At 41.0% G+C, this 15,434-nt stretch overlaps 1 protein-coding gene across 6 annotated transcripts in view; it reads right to left on the bottom strand.

Annotated features, from left to right (window-relative positions):
- Positions 1 to 15,434, bottom strand: part of TSPAN18 (tetraspanin 18) — a 163,674-nt gene that overhangs the window by 124,136 nt on the left and 24,104 nt on the right. For all 6 annotated transcript variants that reach the window (XM_035115886.3, XM_035115880.3, XM_035115894.3 and 3 more), the window contains exon 2: positions 8,761 to 8,848. The gene's annotated coding sequence lies outside the window, so the exon portion shown is untranslated. The remainder of the gene's footprint in view (positions 1 to 8,760; positions 8,849 to 15,434) is intronic.

Raw genomic sequence — 15,434 nt, 5'->3', positions numbered from 1 at the left:
ATGCCCCAGTGCTATTTCATATTTTATTTTTCATTTTCACATTTTACAGATGAATCACAAATCTAAATTTACACATCCAATTAAGACATCCAATCCTAAAAAAAAAAAACCTTCTGCAGTTACTTATATCTTTCCCCACTGTTCATATCTATTTACTACTTGTCCTTTATGTTCTGTTTAGGTTATTCTCGCTGCACGTTTTTCACATCAGTCCTGCTAGCGATTTACCGTAAGTTGTTTACAATAATTCTTCAGATAGTCAATAAATTTTCCCCATTCTATATTAAAACATCTCTCTTCTTGATTTCTTAATCTTCCAGTAAGTTTTGCCATTTATGCATACTCCATCAGTTTTTGGTGTCAATCTTCCTTAGTTGGAACTGTTTCTTCTTTCCATCTCTGGGCATATAATGTTCGAGCAGCCGTGGAAACATACATAAACGATTTCCTTTGTTCTATGGGTACCTCTGAACCTATTATTCCTAAAAGAACTAGGGGTTGTTGTTTTTTACAAATGTTATTTTCCGCATTTTTTTCCAATCATTATATATCATTTCACAGTATGCTTTTGGTACCTTGCAAGACCACCACATATGAGAAAAGGTACCCTCTTTCTCCTTACACTCCCAACAGGCATCTGATTCTGACTTAACGTTTTTGCTAATTTACTAGGAGTCAGATACCATCTATACATCATTTTCATATAGTTTTCTTTTATCCCATAATATACAGTAAATTTCATATCAACAATCCACAATGACTTTTGTCATTTCAATATTATGACCAATATCTATTGCCCAGCACATGCCCCAGTCCTGATACGACTCACTTTCCTCCAGAATGGCAATTTAGTGTTTTAAAATGACAGCTATGCAGCACTAAACTATGTGACAAAAAAAAGTTTGGTCCTCAAGAGTTGAAAAAGCATGCAACAATTCAGAAGGAGACAATTATTCACATAGTCTGAGGACTTGTTGTTGTTTAGTCGTTTAGTCGTGTCCGACTCTTCGTGACCCCATGGACCATAGCACGCCAGGCACTCCTGTCTTGCACTGCCTCCCGCAGTTTGGTCAAACTCATGTTTGTAGCTTCGAGAACACTGTCCAACCATCTTGTCTTCTGTCATCCCCTTCTCCTAGTGCCCTCAATCTTTCCCAACATCAGGGTCTTTTCCAAGGATTCTTCTCTTCTCATGAGGTGGCCAAAGTATTGGAGCCTCAGCTTCACGATCTGTCCTTCCAGGGAGCACTCAGGGCTGATTTCCTTCAGAATGGATAGGTTTGATCTTCTTGCAGTCCATGGGACTCTCAAGAGTCTCCTCCAGCACCATAATTCAAAAGCATCAATTCTTCGGCGATCAGCCTTCTTTATGGTCCAGCTCTCACTTCCATACATTGCTACTGGGAAAACCATAGCTTTAACTATACGGACCTTTGTCGGCAAGGTGATGTCTCTGCTTTTTAAGATGCTGTCTAGGTTTGTCATTGCTAGTCTGAGGACACCTACTCTTTATTTACAACCCTTCTCTTACTTAAGTTCATAAAGCCCTGTGAAGGAAGAAGGCAGTATTTTTATTTTATCAACAGGGCAGTGAAGCTGAGGAGAAGGAGCTTGTCCTAAATCAGTCAATGTTCTCTGAGTTAGGCACTGAACTTATGTCTGCATATCCAAGCCAACCATGTACTCACTTACCGGTAGGAACACTGATATTGAGGTCTTCATGAATCTAATCTTTCCAAAGAATGGTAAACTAACTGCACTTAGTTTAAGCCTGTTCAGCTCTGTCCACTTGTTTCTGGGTCACTGCAGGAGCAGTTTCTCTGATAACTAATAAAAAGCCCTCTGTGGACAAGTACAGGAAAGCATTCAGGCATAGCTGCCAAGTTATCCCTTTTTTTAAGGGAAATTCCCTTATGCTGAATAGGCTTCCTCGCGAGAAAAGGGAAAACTTGGCAGCTATGATTCAGGCAGCATTAGTGAACAAAAACAGCCTAGGTCATGGGTTCCCAAACTGCAGTCTGTAATTCAGGTGGTCTGTGGATTTGTGATTGAAGGCAGGAGATGGCACATCCATTGCTTTAAATATTCATATTGATTTTTAATTAACTTTTATTGTTCCATTAATTTTTATATTGTATTTTGTTGTATCTGAATTTGAATTAAACATGCAATAAAAGACAATATGTAAGAAATAAAAGCAGCAATGAAAATACAATTAAAGATCATGCAGCATCTAGCACAGCACATTGCAACTGCTACAAAAGGCAGGAGAAAAAAATCATTAAGTGGTCTGCCAAAACCATCAGCAGTTTTCAAGTGGGAGGGGAGAGTTTAGGAACCACTGCCCTAGACGTACACAGCAGAAAGCATTTACGTTTCAGTGGTGTTTTTTTTTGTCTAAGAAGTCTGTATCAGAAGATAAAATAAAGTTAGAGACCCACAATTCTTAAACAACTAATTTAACTAAAACCTTTGCAGGAACTCCCTACTCAGAAATAAGCGACAGGAGGATTTTGCCTAGTGTCTAACATAAATTTTGAAGGCAGGGGGGGGGATCTTGCATCCTGCATTCCATTCCTCTACCCTTAGATCACTGCCTCAGTGTCATAAGATACATCTGTCCTTGCTATTGAAATGCTTAGAGGCAAAGCAAACTTAGGCACTGTCAAACAAGGTGTTTTCTGAAGTAATTTGATGGGTGAAAATGCTCCTTCCTTCAACTTTCCTTTAAACAGATGTAGTATTCCTGTGAAGCCCCTGATTGTTGGGTCTTTGAAGTCTGCAAGAACTGCCAATCATGCTACATTTCCTAGTTAAATTATCTCCAGGGGGTGGGAGTAAAAAGCAACCACTGAGATGCTTATCTCATGCTCGTTATGTCATTTTTAATTAAAGTAGCAACTAGAAACAAATTTCCTCAGGTATTTTATCACATATACATTTGTTATGGTATAAATATTGGTACTTACGTACCACTTAGTTTCTCTCCAAAGTATGAGAGGAAGCCTTGGGTTTGTTCTTGGCTTCCTTTTGACTGTTTGGAGCAAAGCAAACCCTGAGTGCTGGGTTGCACATAATGCTAAGCCAGCACTCTGGGTTGTCCCTCCTAGCTTGGGACAGGGAGGAGTGGGGTGGGTGCAATTTAAGCAGCATTCACCGGCACACTTGGCTCATTCATGGCAAGCCACAGTTTGCCTTACTGTGAGGTGGGAACCATGTTAGTGTCCTGGAAGAATGCATTTCCCACTAAATCTGCAATTGTATCCACATACCAGGCTACTTCATAACAACGAAATTAATGGGATTTTTTCTAAAAAAAAACAGCCAGTTTGCAAGGCAGTTTTAGAGGAGAAATACTGAAGGAGCAACATAAAATAGAAATTCTAGGTGAACACAGGAAGCTTACAATCAGGAAACATTAGGAAGCAGCCTTATACCATCTAACCCTAACTCAGAATTGTGTACACTAATTGGCAGTGGCTCCCTAAGGTTTTAGACAGGGGATGCTCCTAGCCCTTCTTGTAGATGTTGGGAATGGAACCTTCTGCATGAAAAGCAAATGCTCTGCTAATGGGCTGCGACCCTTCCCCAACAACCGCTCCACACAAGCTCAACAAAGGAAGGTGGAAGCAGAGAGAGAAAAACCTCTACAAACAGTTCAGAACTTTGGAAAGAACAAGCTGTTCTTCCACCAGCAGCTCACTGGGCAGGGAAGGAGAGGTAGAAGCAGAGGGTATATAGATAAGAGGTTCCAAACTTGAGGTAAGGACTATTGAACCAAAGGAAATATGAGTTTTAGAAAAATGACTAAGAACCCCCTTCTTTATGAAGATGTATTCAACAAAAACTAACTGTATGCATCTAGATGAATTCAAAAGGATGCTGTTGTAATTTGTGAAACAAAGGGATATTGTGTGTGTGTGTGTGTGTGTGTGTGTGTGTGTGTGTGTGTGTGTGAGAGAGAGAGAGAGAGAGAGAGAGAGAGAGAGAGAGAGAGAGAGAGAGAGAGTTATTCTGATATCTGATTTGTTGCAGGAAAACCATACTCTCCCTTTACCCTGCTCCACTGAAATCATATCCAGAAAGGCAATTAAGAAGTTTACAAGTTTCCTCTCATTCTCCTGTCTCTCGTCCTTTTCCCTGAGTAAAAGAACAATGAAATCTCCACACTCTGCGATAATGATAACACTTCCTGTGGTGCCTTAAGCATTTGCTGTGGGAAGCAGAAGAGTTTTTATCAAGAGAGAAGAAAGTTTTCTGCAAACTAAGCACATGGGTTCACTGACTGCATCTTTTATATTGAAGGTTTTGCTTCAAATCGCACACTTGTCAGGTGTAAACAGTAAGAAAATAAACCTAAAGACATAGAAACATGAGAAAAACCTATTTCTAGCTCCCAAATCTAATGTTCACAGAACATAATCCTAAAATTGTCTGTGATTGGCCCTTGACCAAACCTGGGAAAGATGTTGGACTTCAATTCCCATCAGCCTCAACCAGACAGGCCAATCAGCCAGTCATTCATTATTGTTTCAGCCATGGCTCACAGCAAAAAACAAAATGTGGAATAGCAATTACATTTTAAAAAGAATATTCACAATAGCTATAATGTCTTGCTTATTTATCATGCTACTGAGATGGCAGGAGATTGGGTGAAACTTTCGAAGCTACCAAGGCAAATCCTTTCCACTACTGCTAAGAGTCACACTGTCGCAAGGAGCCAGCAGAAAACCAATTTTCTTCAGTTCAGACAAACTGGAGTTTTTACCTCAAGAGGTGAATTTGAGAATTTTGTAAGCAGTACAAAAATGAATAATAAGGTACATCTTGTGCAGAATCACTGCCACGAGGGCAGAGTCTGAAGTGATAAAGCATTTTCCTCTTCTCCAAGTGTCCCTGCCTGCAGAGCAGAGACCACCGAAAGGGCCTTTTAGTGGTGGCGACTCATTCACAGAAAATACTCTCCCCCCAGGGAGACTCACCTGACATCCTCACTATTAGGTTTTGTGTGCCAAGTCCATTTGCCTCGACATTTTGGGTGGTTCTGCATTCCTCTGTTTTACCAACCATTGGGCTTTTCTGTTGCTGCTGGGGTCTTAGATTTCTTAGCCTGTCTCATTCTGCTGTTTTTATGATGTCATTTGAAGTATTTTTAAAGGTGTTTTTAAAAAACTAGGTGCCTTTACTTTTTGTTACCCATTCTGGGATTATTTAAAAAAATGAGAAACAAGCTAATTATATCCTGAATAAGTATTTTATCTTTTTAAGGATGAAAAGAAACAACTAGGTGGTGTGGTCAGGCCAGCAGTTTCAAAATAATCACAGTATGAGCAATATTGTTAATTAAAGCAAGGCCAAAAGAAAATGTTTGCCAAACATACAAGTCAGACATATACATACTTTGACCTTTAGCTTTGCCTATTTATTCAACTTATGCTTCTACCTGCATTTTATATTTTAAACACCATATTATTTGCATTGATTGATTACTTTATTAATTGGGAGACAGTGCGGTATCGAGCTCGAGTGTTAGAATAGGACCTGAGAGACCAGGGTTCCAATCCCAACTCTGCCACAAAGCTCACTGGGTGACACTGGGCCAGTCACTGCCTCTTAACCTACCTCACAGGTTAACTGAGGAGAGGGGTGAACCACATACTCCTTGGAGAAAAAGCTGGGGTAGAAACGCCATAAATAAATATAAAATTGTTCTGTAAAGTGCAGTGTGACCATCTATGAGATCTTTTGATGAAGGGCAGTATATAAATTTAATTAATAGTAATAATAATAATAATGGTAATGGTAATAATAAATAATATGGTGAAAAGTGGTCCATAAGTATTGGGAACAAATAAGTAAAACACAAAAAGAAAGAAAATGTCATTCTAAAACTGCAGTTGGCACCTGTTGCATCATTAGATGAATTAAGGCATTTCTAAGAGCAGGACTAGTAATAAGCTTCAAATTTATATTTAATCATTGTAGGTGGAGAGCAAATACAGAACATTAGGTCATTTCTGTTTTTCTAACAAAAAGGCATATATTCAGCATTGTTCTAACCCATATGTGTTACCGGTATAGTCAGCATATTCACTCAAGAAAAGAAGAAGCCAAAAATAAGTAGTCACTTGCTATTTGCTTGCACAATGAAGTTATGAAGTAAATAGGTTTCTTGCGCAGGTGTAAGAAACAAAAGTAGAAACCTATTGGGGGGGGGGGAGTTTCTTTATGATAATAATTGTATAGTGATTGACTACCCTGAGCAGAACATCTTGCAGAAAATTCCCCCTACATCACTGCATACTAAGGGGCTTGCGATGGCACATAAAAACAGACATTACAAACCTGAATACTGAAAATCTGTTTGCTTGGAAGAGGGTTCAAAGGGTGAGAAACCTCCAAAGAAAAGCCATAATGCTTCATGAACTACACTTTGGAGCCAATTTGAACCTTTTAACAACTTAACTCCCATTTGCTCCAAGAAACAGTTTAGCTAATCTAGTATTTGAATGTAAAAGCCCCTTGGCAGAGCAATCCTAACTCCCTGCTGCTGCTGCTGCTGCTGCTGCTGCCCCCACTAAGACTCTGCAGAGCAACTGAGCCTCCACTGCATTCACAGCCTGGCTGCTCAAGGCAGCCACAGGTGGGGAGAAGCAGATCAGGCTTGATCCTTGTGCCATCTCCAGGCCAGCACTAGCTGTGAGACCAGCTCAGAATCCAGCAGATCCCCGGCCGGCCCACTGATGACATCCCCTCTGTTGGAATGCCCCATGTTATGACTTTCCACCAGATTCCACTGACAGGGATACCATCAGCAGGCCTTCCATCTCCGTACATGTTCTGCAGGAGAGCTGGGCAGGCAGACACTGTGTGTCTGAGACAGAATTGGAGGGGTGTCCCTGCTCAATCCAAACCGCACACAGCCTGATGTAAGGAGGAGAGGGGCAGGTGCTGGATTGCAGCCTAAGCCAGTAACTGAAAGTTCTGCTAAGGATAATAGACTTGCTAGATATTTTATCAGTTTCTGGTCACCAGAAATAAATATGGAAACATCTAGGTACATCAAGAATTATCCTCAATTTATTTTGAAAATACTCCACAATTCTCTGCTCCACAATACAATGTTGTGTCCATTTTGCCCACAGCCTATTAGCAGCAACAAAAATCAACAAATGCTGTGTCTGCTGTGTCACATAGTTATTAACCAATTGTTCCAATGGAAAACAGTAGTGGAATCTTTAGGTATCTTGCTTGTAATCCATCTTTTTCTTCATTCAACATAGTATTGTAGTTTGAGTCTAAAACTTGACCAAAAAATGTTTTATTTCCTGAAAGGTTTTCATTATAATAATTTATTACTGGATCAATAGGGAAGCTGAATTCTAATTTGTTTGGTATTGATTAGGTGACACTTTCTGGAAAAAATGTGCACTACTTACACAGCATTGACTTGTTCACATCCTAATCCATCCCGTGAAATTAATATAAAATCCATCTATGAATTATACACAGTGAACGTGCCTGATCAATTTCCAAATGGGAAATATATGTCTAGGTTACCAGATCTCAGAACTTTAATCACTGAAACATTTTTCTACTCAGTTGAGATTGTAGCCCCAAAAGCATGTCAGAATCACAAGTACACTACTCCTGGTGAGTGCTAACTAGGGACTCAGCTAAATTGGTAAAGAAAAAGTGATTTATATGCATTGTATATGTGATATAACATTGTGCCACCAGACGGCACTATGGAATCCCGTTTTTCTCTACCTGTTTTCCCTGTTTAAATTTACAACACGTCTAACTGAAATGCTTCTTTGATGTGTCTAGATCCAGCCTAGCTCTTCGAACAAATAAAACTGAATCCTCTAAATCATAGGTCTTTAGAGGTGGGTGGGAAGTAGGGTTTACCAGAAGGGGAGGGAGAAGGGAAAGTGGGCTGTACCAAGGACATACAATCATGGAGGGGGACTAATGGGCATGTACCAAAGGAGGAACTGGGGAAAGAAGAACCCCAAACAGGCAAATGGTGAGTGTGTGCCAAAAGGGGAATCCTAGGGGAGGGCATGGAGAAGGAAAATTGAGAATATAAAGATCAGTGGGGGGAGAGAAAGACATTCTGCACATGTTCAGGGGAGCCTCTTTTTCACATAGGGAGCCTTGCAAGGTTTTTTGGGCAAGGGGTTGGCAGAAAAGTAGAGGGAAGGAAGCAGTGTGGGAATACGAGAGAAAGTGATAGCCTAGGTACAGATGAGGCTGAAGAAAAAGAGAAGCTGGGTGCTTCAGAATTTGGGTGTGTGTGAAAAAGGGCTTAGCAGTTGCAATGGGGGGAAGAAGGGTGGGGCAAGCCTTGGTGTGGCTTCTTCCCCTCCCCCTCTATTTTAACAGAACTTACTCTCAAGTAAGTTCACATGACTATAACCTTAATATCTCCGTGTGAATTTGGAGATAAAACTAGCCAGTTTTTATTTAGTTATTGATAAAACGAAAACATAAAATGGAAAGGCATCGCAAAATGAAAGGGGGAAATGTTTTGCTTCAGAGTAGGAGAATCTGCCCAGAGTAGGAGAACTACAGCATCTAACAAAAGACAACTGCTACCTAAGGGAAATGGATGTTCTGCAGATTAATTTTCTGTACACTGGATTTCAGGCCTGATGAAAATGTGAAAGTTGGTCCCATGTTGTAAGTTGGGTGTCTGAGGTGGGTCTCAAGTCTGGACCAGTTGAAGATAACTGCTGTAAATTAAGATAGGCAAACCTTGTGTCCTGGTGATGACTTCCTTTCCTTCCACTGGAATTGCAGTTATCTTCCTATTTCCCCCTCGATCTTTTCTCACAATTAATTTCTGTGGATCAGGATAAAAAGAGAGAGAAAGAAACGATGTGATTAGATTTCCTCTGCTTTAATCAACAGCTCCAAATGTGCTTTTTCTTCCCAGACCAAGCTTTGCTTGGGGCACCCTCTGCTTGAATCCAAATCAACTGGACATGATTTGCACTTTCCTGGTCATATTAAACAAGGAGTGGATGCTGGCAGCATAGAGACCGAGTCAGATTAACACCAGGAGTATACTGGAAGTTGGTACCTCTCAAATCTTAATCAAGTTGTTACTTTATTTATTTGCTAAAATAACTGAGGTAGTCCAGTTCCTCTTCTACTCTTCCTCATGGAGGAGTAATCTGTTTTGAATGGAATTAAATGCAGAATTGAGCTTTGCCCACACTGGAACACCTCTTGCACTGAGTGTCCACTAATGTCCAAGCTGCCTGTGTATTATTAGCTTTTCCTTCAAAAATCTGACTAGTTACATGTAGAATTATGCACACAGAAATACTTGTATTGTACATATGATATATCTAAAGAGTCAAACCCTGCATGGTACTGTATTTCTGAAGCAAAATTCTGTAAACTTTTAAAAATAATAACTTTAATCCAGGATGCTTTTCACGCTAGCCCTCAGACCCTGTTGACTAGGCACAGTCTCCAAGCCATTACCAAATGGATCAAGACCAAACTGAGAAACTTTAGAAAAACTAAAAGAGTAGAACTGAATTGTTTTACTCATTGTGTCTGCATGCCAGATACAGATTCACACGGAACCATCTTTCTTTACTAAGGGCCATTAACAATCCCAGGAGCTACAGAAACCACCAATCAAAGAGACTAACATCCAGGCATTCACTGCCCTGATGCAAGCATTTCTCTGCATCTGAAGATTACGTTTTGTCAAGTTGAAAAATGTAATCCATTCAGATTCTGAAAGTCATCACAGGCACTATGCTTCAACGAAGTAAAGTGAACAAATATTACTGTTAAGTGCATACTAGGAACCCAGTATAGGAACCTAGGTGAATGTCATATATTAAGGAAATTAAGAGACTGCCTTAAAGATAGCAGTGTAAAGTGCTGCATTTCCAATGGCTCTAGGGTTAAAGTCCCTCAGTATCAAATTTCATTTTCTTATCGGTTTTGAAAATGTTAAACGCATTCAGAGAAATGTTGCCTGCCTGCAACCCTTAAGAAGATTAGGTTATTGCCAGCCAGCTATGAGAAACTTAAATCCAGTATTAATCCTAATTCCCATTGAATCAAATCTACATTATTTAGGAAAAGCCAAGCGCATATGAATTTTGACTGCACCCATATTCCACTGTATGCCATGATCCATGTCATAAATGCTAGATGCTAAACCTCTGGCATGTGTGAGAAATAAATCCTGACTGTGGCTGCTAGAGCAATGCAAAGAGAAGATGGCAACAAACTGCAGCAATCCCAGGTTTTGAGGCAGACCGAGCAGGGCATAAGGCAAGAGAGTAAGTTTGCTTTTGTAAGAAATGAATAATGGAAGATATAAGTCATGCTTTCAGGAAAGCTGGTGAATAAAGATAAACTGTACTGTGATAACCAGCTTCTGCACTATCCCAGGATAGCTCCCCCACTCCTCATCATGTGAACCTCCATACACACTGCCCAGAGGAGGTCACTTAAGTGCTGCAACAGCAATGCAGGAGGTAGCATTTACAAGTTACTGGTCTCTGCAGCCACAGCAGGCACTGTGATTCTCCAGCAGTTTGACCATCCCCCGGAGGCGCACTCCATTGTCTTTTGAGACAGACGGATGCCAACATGTATGCATATTAAAATATATATATTTTGCCCACTACACGTCCATAGTTTGAATTTGACTTTTCCCCCAACCATTTGACATGGGCAAGCCCTGCCTAGCTTATACTGTACTGTAATGGTTTTTCTTGGAAACTCATCCCTGGAAGCAAGAGTTCAGTGACATTATCAACTCCAAAGAGTGATTCTGTGATGGGGGGAAAACTCTTAGTTCTACAAGGCTAAGGATTTTTAATTCACACTATTCCTATGGCTCAGAGAACATATAACACCCTCATAGTTTTTTTGTGGCAATCTTGCAAATTAAGCCCATGGTATTCTTATTTTATGAAGTTCTAAAGCTGAAAAAGCCCAAGGCTATGAATTGCATTTAGGCCTTGCCCACAATTTAAATTCTCCTCTAAACCCAACACTCTGCTCGCTGGTCGTTACTTCTTCAGTCTCAGTGTAAATTGCATTCCCTGCTACTGCCAGCCAGTCCTTACTGTATCAGTTATTTGTAATCTCATACAAATCCTTGGTTGTGGCTGGTGGTTTATCCAGCTCATATGTTTTTTAAAACAAAACACAACAACAACAACAACAACAACAACAACAACAACAACAACAACAACAACAACATGAACACAAAGTTGCCCAGGTCAAATCTGGCAAAGAACAGCCCCACAGAAAGATTGCCTGTGTAGTGGTATATTTGGGAGGGGGAAATGCCAAACCAAGTTAAGGGCAAGCCTTTTTCACCAAGAGACATGGAACCAATCAAAGCTTTACACATTTTGCAGCTCTCATCCTCAAGGACAACAAATCTGAACAGACCACATTATTCTAAGAACCTTTGTTCCCATAGTTGTGCTTTAAATATACCCACTTGATCCCCAGGACCAAGCTTTGTATAATCTCTCTTTCTCCCTACCCTGGATTGCCACAAACCTTGGAGCAAAATTACACAACATCCTTTTAACTTTTCTGAGAGTAGAACGATCAAAAGTGAGAAAACAAAGAGTGGTGACTGGAGCAGCAGAAAAAGATGAAAGTAGCTGCTATAAAGATACTGTTCAGTGGTAAAAATAACTTTTAAATACTCACTGGAGGGCCCAATGGTGACTGCAACCCTCAAGCCTGCAGTTCTATGTAACAGAACACCCCACAGAGACAAAAAACAAAAAATGTCTCGGTAGTCATGCATGTAAGTACAGGCAGCTCCATTGTTCCAGAATATTTCACAGAAGGGTAATGGGATGTCTGTCTCAGATATTTATTACCAGAATCTGACTGATGTTGATATCTCAAAGATGACTGAAGCGCAATGTTGCCTACAAAATGCAATATAGCAAAATCTCTTTCCCCACCCCTTGTTTTAGAAATAATAATAATAATAATAATAATAATAATAATAATAATAATAAATTTCATTTCAGTAAGTAGAAACAAAATAAACAAAATGGTCAATTATCTTGCATATATTAGCCAACAGAAAGCATCCAAAATATTGGATCCAAAGTATCCAAAATATTGACTTAGACCACTGAGATACAAAGTTTTTGATCAAATACAAAACATAAAATAAAACAACCCAAACCATCCACACGGCTATGACATGGTAGCCAAAATCTCTTTTAAACAAACGTATCATGAAGCATCTCCAAACAGCCAAGTGCATGGTGATATTTTTAATAAAAGATAGCAAACAGAACCTGGTTCAGAATAGCTAGCTGCCCAAAAGTTCATGGAACTATACAAGTAATAAACTTGTAGGAGAGTAAACAACATGCTTAAGTCAGCTGTTAGCTTCATTAGATATCTATCTTTGCTACTTTTAACTCTCAGAAAGATATTTTTAATATTTCAGATGATTAGGGATCAGAGAGGTGCAAATGTTGCCTAGTGTTAATGAAGTTGTCAGTCAGAAAGTTCCACATTAGCTGTGCATTTCCCTTCAACTAATTATTTTAAGTCTCTCCAAAAGTCCAGGGCACACTTAAGCAAGGAGGGGTGCTTCTAGACAACCTATTTATTGATCATGCATCCCAATCTGTTTGCTGAGGGGTTAGTTGCATCAAAGCATATGTTATGCCACACTCTCCCATCCCTTTCCTTATCACCAAAAGTCTGAACTTTTGGAGAAGTGGGCATGGGCGTACCCAGCATGGGGCAGGGGGGGCAGCTGCCCCCCAGAAGCAAAATAAAAATAAAAATTGTCCTGCTTCACGGTGGCTGCAGCTGAGCTGGAGACATGTCGGGGTCCCGCAAGAAGAGCCTGAAGCAGCTCAGCAAGGCGCAGCGGCATCGCTAGCCTTCTGGCTGCCCAGGGCGGCAAATCAGAAGGCACCCCGCCGGGGGGCGTGGCGTCCGTCGCGCGCATAAAGGCTAGCGATGCCGCTGGGAGGAAGGGACCCACACAAAGGGAAAGGAGGAGCAATGGAGACAGGGAAGCGGCTTCCTCCTCCTCTCCGTTTCTCCCTCCCTTCCTCGAGCTCCAGCGTGAGGGCAGCGCAGGAGCCGCGCCCCTAACCAGCCCAGCCCAGCCCTGGCGGCGGTGCCACTTACTGCTCCTGCCGGCCGCGACCCGACGGTGTGCCCAACCCCACTGGCCCCGACTCCGAGGGCTGCACATGGGCCACTCCTGGCGGCTGCAACAATAGCCCACGGCGGTGCAGCGCCTCAGCAGCTCCCAGGTCGATGCGCCCTTGGAGCACGCAGCAGACGCTGCCACCATTTCTGTTTGGGCTGCAGCGGCAGCAGGAGCTGCGGAAATAAAACTGTTATTTTAAAATGGATTAGTTCTATGCCTTCCACATGTATATAAGAGTAGGTGTCCATATTGCTCCAGATGAATCTTTCAGCCTCCTCCTCACACTCAAACTATTGCAGAATTTATGTAAAAGTATTGTAAATCAATGGAAAATTTGGTCATGGTGTCTTGGAAGCTCACAAAACCAATATGCTGCTGCCCAAGAACACGCCAAAGCAGCTACAACCAGAATAATGGCATGACATGAGACTAGACAAGGCAGCATCAGTGTGACAAGTAGGCAACCACATCCAACTCATAAAAAAAAAACCACCCACCCATTTCCACTGGCTTTGTAGTTGATGAAAACAGCAGCAGAAACCTTCCAAATATGACTAATGCCATGATGTGTACAAGGGAACCAATATCTTCCCAACAGTCCACCATTAAATTAGTTGTTTACAAAACACTGAACATATTAAGAAATAAAAAGTGTCTGTTGAAGGTTAAGGCAGCAGACCATTAGCATTTTGATAGCTTTCCACAACACATAAAAGAAGTAAGTCTTTAAAATTCATTGCCCTAAGATTAATCCTCCTCTTACAGCCTTTCCTTCTCAGCTTGAGGCAGCTATCAAGCGTTCTATTCCTTAATACCTTTATAAACACACATAATGCTCCAGGGGGCTGCTATGGCTGGAAGTCTCAGGTCCCTCATGTGCAAAGTTCCAGAAAAAGGTGCCTTCCTTTAGAGCAAAAACACTTGCCACATATGTCTTTATTAACAGCTTGATCATCTATAGAAATTCATGAAGCCCATAATGTCTGCTATTGACTTGAAGGGAAAGTTGCAGTATTACTATGCAGCCAACATAGTTGTCTGGAGAAATAAACAACAGCCTTAGAAACCAGATTGCAAAAAATACAGAAGATAACAATTAGAGAACATTATTGTGGTTCCTGTGCCTGGTGCATGCTTTGAAACAGTTTCAGCTACAGTCTTCGGCCAAATTCAATTGAGCATTATTCCAAGTAAATATGCATGCATACAATTGGGTTGCACATATTTATTCTTCTGACAATACCACCTTGGCCAAAGCCCTCCCCCTCAAAAGCTGATGAACTGCTGCCATTCAGTGTAGGCATTACTGATCTGACACAATAGAAGGCATCTCCCTATGTTCCTTGATGGAAACAGAGAAGTAAGATGCATAATGTTATGAGAAAAGAACATGCTCCTTCTTACCAAGCAGTTACCCTCGGCTTTCTGTCCAGGAATACACCAAATTTGCAGGGTGGTCAGTCACAACTTAACATCACACTAATTTATTGAAAAACGTCACCCCTTACACTGCCAGGTATACACCCCTCTTTTATCACTCGTAACTAGTTCACAGCACTGCATCCAGCATCTGGGAAATTATGTGTACCACTGGCCCACTCAGCTCCCATAACCCTCCCAGTACCCCATGGAGCACAGCTCCCAAAACAGCTTTCAGCAAATTAAAGTTCAAGACTGGCTTATTAAAGAACACTCCATCATAGCACCTCTGTCAAGCAGTGTCTTGACTAAGTAAACAAGCATAATACAACAAATAGAGGACTAAGTTTTCCACCATTAGGTCAGAAAATAAATCTACAGTACAGTTAAGTCTGATTGTATTCCCCTAGTCCCATAAGGAAAGGCAGATAGGAATGGATGTTCAAAAGCGGTCAACCATGCCTGAAAGGGTCAGATGATCTCTGGTTCCTGTCTGCCCCGCACATTGCTAAGGTTCTAAGTGAAGAACCCTCCACTCAATATGATACCAAGCCAAGTTTGTAGCAATTCCGCTTACTGGGAGAGACCCAGATACTGGTAATTGTCCCTGCCTATGACTCTGAAGGAGGCACTCCTTTAGGTAGCAGCCAGAATGCAAAAGGGGAGGGGATTACACAGCTTTAGGGAAGGGTTAGTTACAGGCATGTGTATACAGAAACACACTTGACTCTTCACACAGGCTTTTGATTTTTGTTAGAGAATATTCAATCTTCCTTATCCACATACTGCCTTTTCACTTCAATAGAGAAAAATCTGA

Source organism: Zootoca vivipara, chromosome 1 (assembly GCF_965207765.1).
Source record: "Zootoca vivipara chromosome 1, rZooViv2.hap1.1, whole genome shotgun sequence".
In the NCBI taxonomy this organism is placed as follows: Eukaryota; Metazoa; Chordata; class Lepidosauria; order Squamata; family Lacertidae; genus Zootoca; species Zootoca vivipara.
This window is presented reverse-complemented; position numbering and strand designations above follow the sequence as displayed.